General features: G+C 42.8%; 1 protein-coding gene across 1 annotated transcript in view; it reads left to right on the top strand.

The window, feature by feature from the left end:
• Window positions 1-3,791: 3,791 nt before the first annotated feature.
• Window positions 3,792-16,589, top strand: part of RNF13 (ring finger protein 13) — a 47,294-nt gene continuing 34,496 nt past the window's right edge. Inside the window, exon 1 of the mRNA XM_056849464.1 lies at window positions 3,792-3,852. The gene's annotated coding sequence lies outside the window, so the exon portion shown is untranslated. The remainder of the gene's footprint in view (window positions 3,853-16,589) is intronic.

Genomic DNA, 16,589 nt, shown 5'->3' with positions numbered 1-16,589 from the left:
TGAAAAGTTCATTCCCAAAGTTGGTAAGCGTGAAAGCTTGTCCCGTTTGAAACAATCAAAGGCAGAGATTAATGGGCATCCTCTGTCCTCAGCCCTGTCAGCATCCTCAGGAGGCAGCAACTGAAACTGATCCAAGCAATTGAGACAGGGCAGTGCTAAAAGAATAATGTGTTTCCTGAGTAGAACAGATTATGTTTATATCACTACCAAAATTTTCCAAAAAGCAAGTGAACTTTAATTCTAATAATCTATTGAGTGCTCTAATAACCAAAGAACCAGTGATTTAGATAAATGAGAATTTTATTTATACTGGATTCCAATTTACTATGATGGTAGGGTAAGAATGTACTGAATCTGGATAATTGAAGCAGACTGTACTTGCATAATAAATAGAGATCTTCTGGGAGAACGGGCAACTTATCTCTCAGGATCAGATAGCATCTGTCCTCGTGACCAGCTGGGTAGAGAAGTTGCTGATATTTCTCTGCGATGGGATAAAATGCCTTTCTGCTGTTTCAGTTAACCTGGACCATTGTTGAAGGACTGATTATTGGTGGCTGTTAACAACTTCAGCCATCTTATTTCTCACTGCTTTATTGTGTTACCAGCATTCTGAACAGCTTTGTATGCAAAAACACTGGCTCAGACTAGTAATGAGGCCTACAGTGTGTTTTTATCTGTTTTGAAAGGGGAAAACAAATTACGTATAATCAGGGCAGAAACCATCAATCAAATGTAATCTAGTTAACTCTAAATTCAGTAGGATTGTTTGCCTCCACAAAAGCACTATAACTATAAATAGAACTGGAGCTAATTTTGCAACATCTTATATCACGCCTCTTTCCTTTTTCTCTCCAAAATATTTGCTTGTTTGCCCTTGTGCTTCACTATCACCTTTTCCTCTCATCAGCCTTTCCCCTCCCCAACACTTTCCTGATATTAAGCTCTAGTTTCTCTTTCTGCTGCAGTCTCTACTAATATCCCCACTAGTATGTCTTGCCACTCTCCTGCCTTTTCCACTTAATTTGCTTTGTTTTTTAAAAATCTATCTAATAGTGCCTTTTCTCTTAGCAGCTAAGGGTAGCATATATGGCTCTCTCTTCCGCATTTTACCTTCCCAACAACCCTGTGAGGAAGATTAGGCTGAGGAAAGTGACTGGTTGAAGGTCACCCAGGAAGCTTCACAGCCAAATTAGAACCTGAACTCAAGTCTGCCCCTCAAATAACTATGACACAATGGGTTCTTTCTTTCCTATTTACATAATAAGTCATTCAAATGTGGAATTTGCTGCCAGAGGATGAAGTGATAGCCACAGGCAGCTTTAAAAGAGGATTAGGTAGATTCATGGAAAATAGACTTATCAGTGGCTTCTAGCTAAGTAATGACTACCAGGGAATTACTCAACTTTAAGGTTGACAATGAAGAAATTTTCCTTTCCCTAGATTTAACAGCCATTGGCTATTCATTTACCATGTCACACTTTTTTTAAAAGGGGGAAATGAAAATTTTTATTTTTTCTTGACACTATAAAGAGAAAGGTTGACAATGAAGAAACCAAAATTGCTCAAGATTTTCTATTTTTTGGCTCCATCATCAAGCAAAAGGGAGACTGTGTAAGCACTAGCCCTACGGCAAAACCATAAACAGATTCCAGCAGACGGCAAGTCCACTAAAGCAGTTTTATTTGGTCCTTTATTCTAAAGGACACTAGTAAGGGGCAAAGGCAAGGTGCAGAGCATATATGGAAAAGCAACAGGAGATAACTGATAACCTACACAACCCCCCTCCCAGAGGCAGGAAGGAGCACTTGGCAATTCCCACAGTATGGGAATTTATGAAGACTAAACACGGGGCACAGATTGGCCTTGAACAGAACAGCACAACAACACCTGGGACCAGCACTACCGAATACCATCCCCCTGGCTTGCTCCTGACAGACTGCAATCAAGAAATCAGAAGGAGATTGAAACTGGGAAAGGCAGCCATGAAGGAGCTAGAAAAGACTCTTAAGTGTAAGGATGTGTCACTTGCAGCCAAGATAAAGTCAATTCATGCCATAGTACTATGGATGGGTGTGAAAGCTGGACAATGAAGAAAGCTGAAAGAAGTAGATTCTTTTGAAATGTGGTGTTGGAGGAGAGTTTTACAGATACCGTGGACTGTCAAAAAGTGGGTTCTAGATCAAATCAAGTCTTAATTGCCGCTAGAAGCGAAAATGACTAAACTGAGGCTATCATACTTTGATCACATTATAAGACAAGAGTTACTGGAAAAGAAAATAACGTTAGGAAATGTTAAAAACAGCAGGGAAAGAGGCATCAAAAGGAAATGTTGAAGGCAGCAGGAAAAAAGACCCAACATGACATGGATTGATTCAATCAAGGAAGCCACAGCCCTGTTTGTAAGAGCTGAGCAAGGCTGTTAAAGATAAGACATTCATTTATAGGATAGCCATGAGTTGGAAGCTACTTGACAGCACTTAACACGGACACACAAGCTAGGACTCAAGGGAGCCTCTATGTTCAAAGGTAGTAAACCTGTGAATATCAGGCCAGGAGGCAACATCAAGGGAAGGCCTCAGCCTCTATACTCTGTTGTTAGCCCTCTGGGTTTAATAGGATGCTGGACTAGATGGACCACTGGTCTGATCCAGCAGGGCTTTTCTTATGGTCTACTTATCCCCTCCACCTTTCTACTCCTTCTCAGTATCTCTTTACCTCCTGATTTAATGTTTCTAACCCAGAAACATAATGCCCTAATTCCAGATGTCTGTACGTGCTTGACTGAAGAAGAGTTGATTTTTATAGGCTGACTTTCTCTACTATTTAAGGGAGAATCAAACGGGCTCGCAATCACCTTCCCTTCCCCACAACAGACACCCTGTGAGGTAGGTGGGGCTGAGAGAGCTCTAAAGGAGCTGTGACTCGCCCAAGGTCTCCCAGCTGGCCTTATGTGTAGGAATGGAGACTCCAACCCGGTTCTCCTTTGTCTGGCTTGTGCTGTATTAATAAATATTCATTCAACCCGGTTCTCCAGATCAGAGACCCCCGCTCCAAACCACGGCTCTTAACCGTTACACCACGCTGGCTCTCAACTAGCAGCTGTTCCTTAAGATCAAGGATCTGCACATACTCAAAAACACTCAAAAAGGGCCAGAGTCCAGTAGCATCTTAAAGACTAACAAAAATATTTTCTGGTAGGGTAGGAGCCTACCCTACCAGAAAATATTTTTGTTAGTCTTTAAGGTGCTACTGGACTCTGGCCCTTTTCTACTGCTGCAGACAGACTAACACGGCCACCCACTGTGAATTATCAAAAACACTCATTATTCTTTTACACTAAGCGTTGTTGTCAGCATATAATAATGCATCGTTATGTTTTAGGGTTAAAAAAAAATTTTTTTTTTTGCATCTTGAAAAACACGTTCAGGAGGAGGCAACGCCCAGCTCGCATGAGGCTCGGCGATGCCTTCGTCCGCTCAGCTGCCTCGCCGCGTGGGCCATCCCCCCGCGCGGTACCCCGCAGCCTCCCCGCCCCAGCCTCCGCCGCCCTCGAGCCAGTTCCCTCGCTCTCTCTCGCGCGCGCCCCGCCCACTCCTCCCTCCGCGGCCCGTCACGTGCCCGCTTCCGCGCGCCTCACGCGTCCACCCTTTGAGCGGCAGGCGGCCGGGGCCAACCCGCTTCGCGCGCCTCACCTTCCCCGCCTATGCGCGGGCTCGCCCGGGGGAGAGGGTGGGATTTCCGCCGCTCCTCGGGCCGGCTGACGGGCCGAGAGAGGGGTTCGTGATGGAGTCCGCCTGAGGTAAAATCTGGCCCTTCCGCGCCTCGTTGGGAGCTGCGCCTCCTCTTCAGGTAAGGGGGTCGCCTTGGCGGGGAAGGGGTGGGGGGCACGCGGCGCGGCCTCCGGGCGCTCAGGCCCCCTCGTTCAGGGCCGAGCGCTGATATTAGTCTGGCTGGATCCCCGGCCGCTTGGGACAGACGGTCGCCTTCCGCGGCGTGACCTTGCCGGCCCTTTTGTCGCTCCGCGGCTCCCGTAGCCCCGTCCGTTTCTAGTGCGATCAGGGCGGATCCGGAGGCGGAATCGGGAAATCCTGACTGAGCGACTTGCGCTTCTGGGTGAACCTGTCTGTCCGGGGCTTCCCGCTTTCGTTCTCTGCCTTCCCTTTTCTCCCCCCCCCTTTCCCCCGAAGTTTGTGACCCCCCCAGCCCGATGGGTCTCCCCCCTCCCCCACCACACACGACACTGGTTTCACCCATCGTGAATGCCCAACCGCGAACTTCTCCTTTGGAAATCCCGAACCGCCGCGCGTGGGCGTGTTTTATTTCCTACATGCATCTAATATAGATAAATGTTTTAAAGCCGCGCACGGTGGGGTGATGCCGACGGCGTTTATGATGTCGTAAATGCCCGTGGTGATGGCGTGGCTGGCTGCCCCTCGCCGTCCCCTTCCTCTCAGGCGAAAAGGCTGAGCGCGGTGTTACATGTGAACGGGTGAGATCCTCCTCTGTGGCGGGCTGGCTCGCGCTGGGATGGGGATAGGCCGGCTTTGGACTTGGGCCGCCCGGAATCAGGAGTCAGCTCACAATTAAGAGGGTTTCCCCGGCTCCTCTTCTTTCCCCGTCCCTTGGGTTTTGTTTTCAGCACCCTGGGCAGGTACCCAAGTTGCTCATCCTGTACAGTCTGATTCCTGGCTGCCAAATGACTTGAGGCTGTACAAGAGTCCAGTAGCACCTTAAAGACGCACAAAAATATTTTCTGGTAGGGTATGAGCTTATGAGTATCTGAAGAAGTGAGCTGTGGCTCACGAAAGCTCATATCCTACCTGAAAATATTTTTATTAGTCATTAAGGTGCTACTGGACTCTTGCCCTTTTCTACTACTTAAGACATGAAGTTCATTAATTGAGTCCAAATGACTTCTAGAGGATGTAAAATCTCATTTATAGTCCATTGTAACTTGCATGTATCTTGAAGCTAAATTTTCCAAAGATCAAGTGGTGTCTTGATTCCTTATTGAAGGTAGGTAAAGATGGAAAACGCTCACGCTGTGGCTCATGAAAGCTCATACCCTGCCAGAAAATATTTTTGTGAGTCTTTAAGGTGCTACTGGACTCTTGCCCTTTTTGACTACTGCAAACAGACTAACACGGCTACCCACTGTGAATTATCTTGAGGCTGTACAGTAAAGCATGTTGGGAGTGGAATAACTGAAGTACTCCTTGCTGCCCGGGATGACTTTAGCTCTAGTTTGGTGTGCAGTGACTTGTACCAGTGAGTGTGGGATTACACCAAAACAGCAGTGTTTGCCTTAGCATCCTTTAGCCTGACTTTAAAGGAGACTCTTGATTGCCTTGTTCCATGTATTCTCTTGACAATGCCATCTATGTGTAGTGTTTGAACAGCAAGGGTATACGAGACTGCTTTGGGTGACTGCTTTGTAACTTCCAAGCTCCCTTCTTTGGAAATCTGGTAACACCTGGGCTTCTGAATTATTTGAAAGTGCGTTGCCTCCTGAATGTGTTTTTCAAGCTCTGCTTGTGTTGGCGTTTTATTATTTATTTGCTTCATTTATACCCTGTCTTTCTTCTGAGTGGGTACTCAAAGAGGTTTACATCATTGTTCTCTACTCCATTTTATCCCTGCAACAACCTTGTGAGGTAGGTTAGGCTGAGACTGTGATTTGTCTCAAGGTCACCCAGCAAGCTTCTGTGGCAAGAGTGGACATTTGAACTTGACTCTTCCAGATCCCGGTTTAACATTCGGTCATTTGCCCTGATCCTTTGGGTGACGTCTACACTTACAGGATATTATTGTTAGTAGTGAGGTTCCCAAATCCCTTTGGGACGTCATGCAAATGGGTTTTCCCTGCACCTGATGATGCTGTTTCTGACCTGTGTTGTGCCAGTGCTGGTGATAACATACAGTTATACTTACTGGTAGTTACTATTGAGGCTGTTACCTCTGAAGTTCACCCCCTCCTAATCTAGCACCATGTTATTCATCTACTGACTGGGCAAACGTACTGATCTTACTAATGTTGTTGGGCTGCCGTTGCATTGTCTGGAACACAGACCTCTGGCAGTAAGGTTGTCGGTTAATGTAAAATATTAATGTTAAAGTCTTGTCTACCATGAAATTTTCTAAGAGAAACATGTGTGCTGTTCTAAGCTCCTTGGGGAAAGGGTGGGAGAAAAATGCAATAGAAATCTGACCACTGAAAGTTTAATCAGGATTGGTATTTATTTGTTTTTCCCTTAGCAAATAATTGCCTGCATAGTGTACTTTTTTCTACATTTACCTGTGAGTTACATTGGTGCAATAGTCTCTGTGTTGTATGATTATTTATCTATGTAACTTGTATTACGATGTCTTCATAATAAGACTGTAATTGGAATAAAAATGAAATTGCTTCCTGAGCTGTATGTGATATTTTTATATAATGTCTTTGCTAAATGCAGAAGTAATTATTACACATTAAAACAATCTCAGATAACAGTGCATTTTATTTATTTTATTTATGCCTTGCTTTTCTGCCCAATGGAGACCCAAAGTGGCTCATTCTCCCCATCTCATCTATATTATTACAATAATTCTCTGAAGTAGGTTAGGCTGAGTGTGTGTGTGTGACTGGTCTAAGGTTACCCAGTAAACTTCCATGGCTGAGAGGTGATTTGAACCTGGGTCTCCCAGATCCTAGTTTGATACTCTAACCACTATACCATTATGGCTCTGCATCATGGGAACAGTGCAAGGATTTGTTGTCTGATTGCTTTAAAATAAGCATTATACATCCATTAAAGTTTATCTTAGAGTTAAAACTTTTGCTTTAAGGTGCCACAAGACTTTCTCCCTCTCCCCCCGCCCCCACTTTCCTTGTCCCATTTGTTTGAAATTTTAGCATTTTACGTCAGGGATTGTTTTGTTCTCATTTGCAATGTGCTTGATGAATACTAATATTAATAAACTGAAAACTACATCTCCATTTGTAGTGTGATGGACAATGCCATTAGGTTTACATCCTTTCCCTGCTTAATAGCAGCCTTTCCTAATAACTTGCTTTTTATGTGGTTACAGCAGTGGACACTTAAAGAGGTGAAGATGTGTTTTGTTGTATATTATTTGCAGTACTGTTTGTATGTAATGCTCTTAGAACTTGAAGAGCACTGAACTCTTTTTTCTACAGCAGTTAAGTGCCTGGTAGACTGTCATTCGCTCACATACTACTGGGTGCCCTTATCTGGGTGTATTTCAAGATAAGAGGCAGTCAACACACTTACATAAAACTTGTGTAAATAATTGGTGAAGAGTCCACAAGTCTGCCTTGCAGTGGAAATATGTTGCTTCATTATCTTTGTTTTCTAACTAAGTTGTTTCAGAACAAAGTTGTAGAACAGTTCATTTGAAAAGTTCAAAATACTGTCCCTGTTTAAGGCCCAATTTTGATTTGCTGAATGTAAAAAGGTTTGACATTTTACAGGTTAGGTTACTGCCTCTAGGTGTGCTTTCCAAAGTTTTGGCACAATATACTTCAGCTGTTTCTGAACTCACTTTGTCTTTCTACAGTTTAATATGTCCTATGTGAAGGGGTGCTTCTCCTTATGCATTACTGGAACCCTAATCCAACCAAGAAGAGATTCCTGTCCAAGTATCATCTGATCTCCAGCTTAGGTGCTTAGTTTTTATAAGGTTTTGCATGCATTGGAGAATTATCAGCTGTAGAGAGGATCTGTTCTGTAAAAGCTTTCCATGGTAAGCAGCAAAGGTAATCAGATAAAAAGTCAACATATCCTACGGGACGCACAGGTACAAAGGAAAGGTTTGGGACAGTCATCAAGTACCTGAAGGATGAAGAATAGATTCCAAATGCAACAGAAAAACTCCTTTCCACCTTCATGATGAGATACAGGTTGTAAAATGGCTTGATTCTGATGTTTGTGAATCAACTGATGTTTTGCTTTTGCTAATCTAGCTACCTGTTCTCTAGATGCAGGGTGAGATTGCCAACAACCTGGAGAAAAAGAGTCTTGCCTCTTTATTAGATGGGATATTGTTTACCTCCATGTCATGAAAACCTTCAGTTATTCACTTCTACACTTCAAGCCTCTATTAAAGGGGCAGGACATCTTTCCCCAGGCTGTTGATAGCTCTAAGCTTTTGGTTTGGAACTGGGGGATGTTTCCTCAGGACAAAGGTACTTTGGTGGCCCAGCTGTCATGTAATTCAGGGAACTGGGGGATGTTTCCTGAAGACCAAGGTTCAAACACCTGGATGAATCTCCCACATGCCACTTCCCTCTTTTTAAAAAATCTGTATCTTTGCTTTGTTCTCTGTTCCCCAGGCAATCTTGACAAAGCCTACCTTGAAACTGGACAGAGTGGTATAGTAGCACGGTGGTAGTTACAGCTGAGAAGGGTGAGGGTTGTTCCCTTGCCTGAGTGTGTAGGCCTGAGGAAGTGCTCGTGAGCCTCCATCTGTGAGTTCACAACAACCTAAGGAATGCATCCTTTGCATGCCACATCAATGATTCCTGCTAATAATAATACTCAGTACATATATGGAAGCACTTCATGTATATTTTCTTCAAGAATCTTGTAAGGGAGTGTAGTGCTATGTACAAACTGAAGATGTGGGCTGAGGCTGAAAAATATGAGCTTGTCTAAGATTACCTAGTGAGTTCATAGCTGATTTGAACTCATAGCCAGTAAGTTGAATCTTGAAAGACTGCTAGATCTGGCAGCACCAAAGAGAATATCATATAGATGTAATCTTTACCTTCTCCATACTTGGTTCTTCAGTTCTTAAGATCCATATAGTTCAACTTTTGAAATACCGAAACAGGGACTGGTGCCTTTCTCTGTTTTTCTTACCCATGCTACTTCATTTCCCCCTCTTATTACTCTCTATACTCCCACTGCTATCGATTACCCACCTACAGTTTAGTACTGGACCAGTACTAAATCTAGTACTAAATCCTCAAAAGGTTGATATCTTTATTTCATTACTTCACTTTCTCTCTAGTGGGGACCCAAAAACAACTTTCATAATTCTCCTTGCCTCCATTTTATCTTCTCAACAACCCTGTGAGGTAGGTTAGGCTGAGAGTGTGTGACTGGCCCAAGGTCACCTGCAAGATTCCATGGTATAGTGTGGCTTTGAATCTGGGTCTCCCAGAATGACACTCTGACCACTATCCCACACTGATTTTATGTTAATTACCAAAACAAATTACCGGTAGATAACTTATTATGAAAGGATGGAATTAAATTTTTAAAACGTTAGTTCACATTTCTATTATTTTGAACAATTCACTTAACTGTTCTCTCTCTGGCTTTTAACCTAGAATGCCAAAGATAGCCTGCAGGTGCAGTGTTTTTAAAAAAGGAAATGAAAACAGAAGAAAGCAACAGAATAACAAATATCCCTGTTTTGGAGGCTCCTGCAAGTGACCAGCATGATGATCCTAAGCAAGTTTAATAAGATTCAGTTCAGAAGTTTTAAGGGAGCGGGAAAGGAGTTTCTGTACCTGTTTTCCCGCCTTTATGGACCCTCACAAATTTCTCCCTATTGCCAGTAACTGAGAGGAGGATTTAATACTCTTTATACCCCATAGTCTGTCACCCTTTGATTTTGTGAGAAGAGTTTCCCTTTCCTTCCCCCCAGTAGAAGTAGAAAGGCTTAGAGGCTGAATGTAAAAGTTGAATAAAAAGATGTTTATTATTTACAGAAAGGTTTTTAGATTGTTGGTTATTCAAGAGAGGCACAAAGCTTAAATGGTTACAGGCAGTTCAAAATCTTAGATGGATACAAGGCACAGTTCTTAATCAAAGTTCAGTTTCTTCAGGATACTCAGTATTATACTCAGATGTTATTCAAACTACTTAGACTCAAAATACTTAGTGTAGACTCAGGCTAACAGCACGCAAAATAACAGTGAGTGGAGGTACATCCACAACCTTTCCCACTCCTTAGATTTGCCCACCTCCTGTGGAAACAAATCACTCTTCCCCAAAACACTGAGGAGTCTCCCTGTTTCAGAAGCCACCTCCCACCAAGTGACTGAAGAAAGGGCTGTCACACACTGCCACAATCTTCCTTTGTCACTACTCAGGTTTGGTTTTAAAACAAGCTAGGTAGTATTTGAACAAGTGTTCACAGAGTCTCTCCACGCCACCACACAGTTTAGGAGCTCAGAGCTAAAGGCTGCTTCCCAAGAGCTACCGGTAACTGCTCAAGATCTCTTCTTGGCTGACAGTTACCAAGTCTCAGAGTTTAACCCTGTATCCATCACAGAGGTCATAAACAGACTGCGGGTCTGCATGCTCGCTTGCTTTATGCCTTGTGTGGTGCACTGAGACAGAAGTTTTGCGTCTCAGCCTTGTCTTCTTAACAAGGAATAAACCATGGTTTAAGACATGGTTTATGGCAAAAGAAACAAATCTCAGTTGGTGAGGATGTCCACATTCAGATATGATGACTAGTGAGCCATTGCATTGTATGTAACAAGCTCCTATGTTAAAGCAGCTGCTGGGGGCTCCAAAATGGATCCAAGTTGTGGGGGCGGGGAAAGAAATTTTAACCTTTCCCCCTTCATATCATTTTCTTAATCTAAAATATCTCAACACGCAAGTCTGCTGTTTGACTTATGGAAAGTGTGTATAGGCATCATAGAATGAGCTTAGACGGAAGTAAATTTGTATAGGATTGCTCTGCAACTCTGGTAAAGAAATGGCCTTACAATATAGACATATGGGGGTCTTTTTCTGTGACAAGTGAGGTAGATTTGGTTGTGATAGAAACTGCCATTTCATTCAGTAGAATTCTGAAACTAAAGCTAAGATGGCTGTCTGGTTAGAGAGCTTGACCTTCCAGCTGCCTTGAGAATGTTGTAACCTACTTTGCATCTGTATGTCCCTCCTGCTGTAGCAGGAGGAAAGTTCTGTCTACCTTCTGAGTGGGCATCATAGAGAGAAAGATGCAGTGAGCTTGACAGAAATGTGTAGATAGAGAGACATCCCAGTATACTGGATTTAAAGAGCATCTCTGCTGTGGGCTCACAGTTGGCTTTGGTCACATTCTAACAGGGCTAAGTGCAGCCCAGGAAAAGGCCTATTCAGATGGAATGAGACTAGGTAAAGATTGTTACTCAATCTGAGACTCAACTGAAAGGGGAGAAAACTTAGGCACAACCTGCGTCAGGGGCAGAGAACAGTTTAAGTCCAACCTTAGTAGTATTCTTGAGTCAGTGCCTTTATTTTCTCTCAGAAGCGAATGGATGCAATATTGTTTCTGTGGGGGAAAGTAAAACCCTACCATTGAGAACAACATTTCATAAGGACAGAATCTGCCCACCATCTTTAACTCTGGGGTCATCCAGTCATCACAACATAACTTGGGAGAGAGCATGTTTCTGGTGTTTTTTCCCATCCTTGCAAAAATGCTAGAGTTATGTTCAGGACAGAGGAAAAGGCAATTATGGGCTTGAGGGGAAGAGAATTTAGACAGTGTATGTGTGTGTGTGGGGGTGTTGCTTCCAAGTATCTTACTACCCTGCCTGGTGAGCCACAGGCTTTTTCTACCCCTGCTGAGCACAGGGCCTACAATACTAATGGGCTTAAGAAGAAGACTTGCCTTTTTTTGACAAAGTTAACACTTTCATGGTGTATAGGTCCATGCATTAACTGATGCTGAGACTTTTAGTTTTTTCTAATGGTAGAATCATTGCATCTGTTTGCTAGTGCACTATCTTTATAAAGGCAAATATAAATCTTTCAACAAATTTGAAAAATAGAGCCAAATGAGATTGTACAGTCACTCTTATTGAGGTTGCATGTTCTAATCAAGTTAATTGGTAGGTTGGTTTTCTAAAATGTTAATTGTCTATGTTACACACACACACATTTTAGATTATTTGTTGGGACTGGAACTAAAGGGTAAATATATACTGACTCCAAATTATGCCAACATTAATGGGGGGACTTAGCATTTAAAATGGTATTAATTGGTGTTTTATTTAAAACATATAAATCCCTTACTGTGCTATTCTAAACAGTTATGCCTTCCTAAGCCCTTTGACTCCAATAGACTTAGAAGGTTGTAACTCTGCTTAGGATGGTACTAGTAGTTTTCTACCAGCAAAATTGTAAAAATACCCAATACTTGAGAGAGAGCTGCCAGTTATGGCACCCAGATCTCCCTTAGCACAAATATCTAAATTTTTACCATCTGATAGAGATGAGAAAAAGCAAATTGAAATTAGAAAACAATTTGTAGTAAACAAAGCATATTATTATTATTTAGACATTCTCATGCAGTCATAAATAGATAGGACTACCATCATATTTGGACATCAAGTTAAACTTTGTAACATTGAACTCTTTAATAATGTGTTATCATCAAACATATTTTACATATTTAGTATATTTATTGTTGTCAAAACTATTTACATTGCAACAACATTGCAACCCTTGACATGGAAAAATATATTGTATGTGCTATCAGTATACATAGAAATTAACGCTGTATGTTGTCTTATATAAATCTCTTCATGCTATACTTTTTGAGAGAGTAAAACTTTTATTAAAAAGTATTTCACTTGTTCCAAAAGAGAAATATTTCATTGAATTTTTAGTGTTCCCCCAAAATTAGAGGGGGGAGCCCTGAGGTGAGAAGAAACTGAAATATTTATTTCCAGTTTTTCTTGGTTTTTTTTCCCAAGCCTTCAGTCTCTAGTGGCATTTGAATTTTTCTGTGTTGTTGCGTACCAATGTGTGTGATACAGTGCACAAGAAGTCAAGTCCCTTCCCCAAGGAGATTAACACATCAGTGTAATAGAGAATATACTACATTCTGTCTACCTGAATAAATGAAAAAGAAAGCATAATAAAGGTCTTCCTTGTAAAATGAATGATATCCATAGGTAAATGTTAATTTGCCTTAGATGTAAATAGCTGCTATAGATATGTTGATGCAAAAATAACATATGCCTCATTCTTTTATCCCCATCCCAGCTCTATCTGTTCCTCTCCCCCCCCCTCCGGTTCCTTGTATAGAATTGCTTTATGATCCATATTCATGTGATTTCAGTTCTCTTTTATTACATGTTTCTAGTTTAAAGTTTTCTGGTTGTTCTGAGATTGAGCCATATTACGGGACTTCAGGTATGAGGTGGCTTTATTAAACTACTGGCTCTATTTGTGTTTGGCCTTGCCAACGTGGTTGGTAAGGACAACTACCAAGCAACATTGTTACTAATTTTAGTGCCAAAGGACTAGAGACATGATTTAAAGGTTTAGAAAACTAACTTGCGGAAGTGTTTGAGAAGGAGGTAATGTGCATTGTGTTTTATCTGTCTTCCAGAGGCAGCTTTTTGGGGTTTGAAGATAAGTTTGGTTTGATATTTGTCTGTTGTGATAGCTTGTCCTAAGACAAATCTCTAGCCTAAGAAGATATAAAAGCTACTGTGAGACTGTCCCAATGTTTGTTCTGTAGCTCTTGCATCAGGTTGAAAAGATCCACAGGATAGTGAGCTAGAGGGCGGATGGAAAGGAAGGGGCAATCAGACTGAAGATGCTCTGTGCTGCTTGTGGTGGTAGCTGGGACTGGGCCCTAGTGTAAGCAGTTGGACCCCTCCTCCCGCTAAGGGGTGCCATGAAGGCATGGGGGCCAAAGACAGGCATGAGAGCAAGACTTTGCTCCACACAAAATGGATGCCTCTCAGAGAGTTTTGGGATCCATCTTGTGTGTCTAACTTGGGCAGAAGGTGGTTGGCAGCTGTACTTTTCCTCTGGCCCAAGGTGTGCCTGGCTGAACAATGGGGCTAGCTCATCTCCATCGCCTCACCTTAAGGTGATTTAATCAGCGCTCGGAGCAGACCATTAATTATCCCATCTGCACCCATCTCAGCAATCAATCAGGATTCCAGAGGATAGCCCAGTCATTCTCGTGGATCCTGATGACTCATTTGGCCTATCCTGACTTTTTGTTTGGACCTCAGTAAACCAATCCATTCTTTGTCTCTCCGGCTTTCCTGCCAACTTACCTCATACTGCCTCAGGACCCATTTTTGGGTATAAATATTGGTCCTTTGGCCATTCATAGTGTGTGTGTGTCTTGGATCTGTGCATACACCCCCACTTGTGCGTGGGCTCCTTTTTTCACTCCTAGAAACGCTGGCCGTTTCCCTTTTCAGTGCTGCTTTCCCTGGATGTCTCTTTAAGACCCGTAAATATCACCCATCCCTGAAACCCTATCCAACTTCCACCCTTTTTCTTAGTCAACTCTTGTGTGATTTGTGTTTGTATATTCAATGCCTGAGAGTATATTTCTTCTTCTTCTTCTTCTTTAATAAAAAACCCTTTCTGATTGCACAACTGCCTGCTTATTTGAGAGTGTTCCCCAGGACTATCCTGGTATACACAGGTTATAGATCCCCGTTACCCCCTCTCACTAGCTCTGTCTCCTCAGCTAATTCCCCCAACTAAAGTAGAGACTTAAGGTAACACTAGCAGCCACTGACATTAACATTGTGTGATGATAATGTCAGCACATTAGATGCAGTGGTTGGGCTATCCCCTGGACCAGCAATTCATAAATGAAGATTGTATAGCTTGTTCAGATACTGTTCTTCCACGCCAGTACTCTGCTTATGTTACAAAGGCAAACTTTGACAAGGAGCTACTTCTACAGGCAGGATAGCTGCTCTGTTGGTGTGACCAGAATATGACACATTGATAGATGAGAGAGACCAGTTTCCTGTTAGCTGAACCCCGGACTTCGTAGATTTCATGACAGTGATACTTTCAAAAATTCTTACTGGTGAGAGAGAAGGAAACGACACAGGCTGAAATAGTTTTCACCAAAGTTGCTAATCTAGAATGTGAGTCTAAACTATCGTGCGTTCAACATGATCGTCCACAAGAGGTAGTTGGCATTTCTAAACGTATAGATGGAACCATTGCAGTGGATAAATTGAAGTGTATGGGTTGAAATTTTGCCCAGGTGCAAGTCTTCTAGCATGTGTCCAATTGGGTGGGTGGGTGCTAAACTGAGATTCTGAACCATGGTTTGCTAACTGGAATTTGTGCTATCTGTGCTTTGTCTAGATATCTGAATGCAGAAAGCCTAGTTTGTTCAGAGTAACTATCACTTAGCTTCTTTACACAGAAAAGGAAGCACAAAGCAGCAGAAAACTGTTATCACTCATATATTGATGATGCTTTCTTCCCTCCCTCCTTCCATTTGCTTTGTCATCTTCCTCCATGCTAGTTATGACTTACCATGCAATCCTGAAGGGGGAGTGAAGCGCCATAGGAGCTGGCATGACCCCACACCGACATAAGTACCCGTTTAACCTGGGATAACGGGCACTTACGCCATCCCGGGTGGCACACATGCCGGTACTTGGGTGTACCTTGGGTGTACCTCCGCTGCCAGCGCAGCCATGCTGGGAGCAAAATTCTGGAAGAGGCAGCAGGCACCGGTGTCAGGGAGGTGTTCCTGGGGTGTTCCAGGGGGCACAGCTGACATTTGCTCCCAAACACCTTTTGCCCCAGGAATGCCCCCTCAAGCTGTGATGTGGCTGTGCCACCTCTTTTGGTGGTGCAGCCTTGCTTTTTGCAATGGGACATCCCCCCCCTTTCCATTTTTCAGTTTTGTTAAATACTTTGATTTGCTCTGCGGTGGCCATCACGGATTTACCCCCCACCTCCAGGAATGGGCTGTTCATAGGCAGGTATGTGCTTCACAGACTTCAGCCTGTCTGGAGGGGGGGTAAAATGCAAAGGAGCAAAATAGCAAGAGAGAAGGGGGAGACTGTAAAGCATTTGTTTCAGAATTAAAAATTCAGGAATTCAGAGTAAAAAATTTCAGGAATTCAGTGTATCAGTTAGAAAAGACAAGGGAACAAAACAGTACTTAGACAAGAATGAGGGGGAGGAGACTGGGCGTGCTCCCAATCTTCTCCTCATTGCCCATTCTCTGCCGATGTATTGCAGGCAACCAGTATCAAGCCAGCTGTATACATAGAGAGGCTTTGCCAGCAGCTTGGTGGTGCAAGGGAAGTGGGGATAAAATTTGGCTATTCTGGCTGGACATGGGAAAGAGGACTAATTATGATTGATGAACAAACTGTGTTCTGTTATCTACATGTGGTATACTAACCAGGATTTGTACAATAAATTGTAGTTTAAACAAACGGCTTAATGTCTGAACACACAGCCTGAACAAATAAATGTAAGGAACAATTATTTGCAGTTTGTGCAATTTGGAAAATCTGGAGGGGTTTGTGCTGTTACAAAAGGATACACAGGTATGGGTATCTTGGTCAAACTTCCCTCTGTTTCATTGCACCTGTTTCATTGCAAGCAACTTACGGCCACCCCAGCAAGGGGCTTTCGAGGCAAGTGAGAAGCAGAGGTAGTTTGCCATCGCTTTTTTCTGCAGTCAACAAACAAACAACAAAGCCTTTATTGGCATAAGATAAAATGTACAAAAGCAAATACATAGAATCCATACAATAAAAGGATCTCCATAGTTTTTACAGTAAAATCAATTTAAGTGCATTAGGTAATTTAACAGTACTAGGCCAGCCT

This window comes from Euleptes europaea, chromosome 5, assembly GCF_029931775.1.
Source record: "Euleptes europaea isolate rEulEur1 chromosome 5, rEulEur1.hap1, whole genome shotgun sequence".
Taxonomy (NCBI): Eukaryota; Metazoa; Chordata; class Lepidosauria; order Squamata; family Sphaerodactylidae; genus Euleptes; species Euleptes europaea.
Note: the sequence above shows the minus strand (reverse complement) of the source record. Positions and strands in the feature narration are given on the sequence as shown.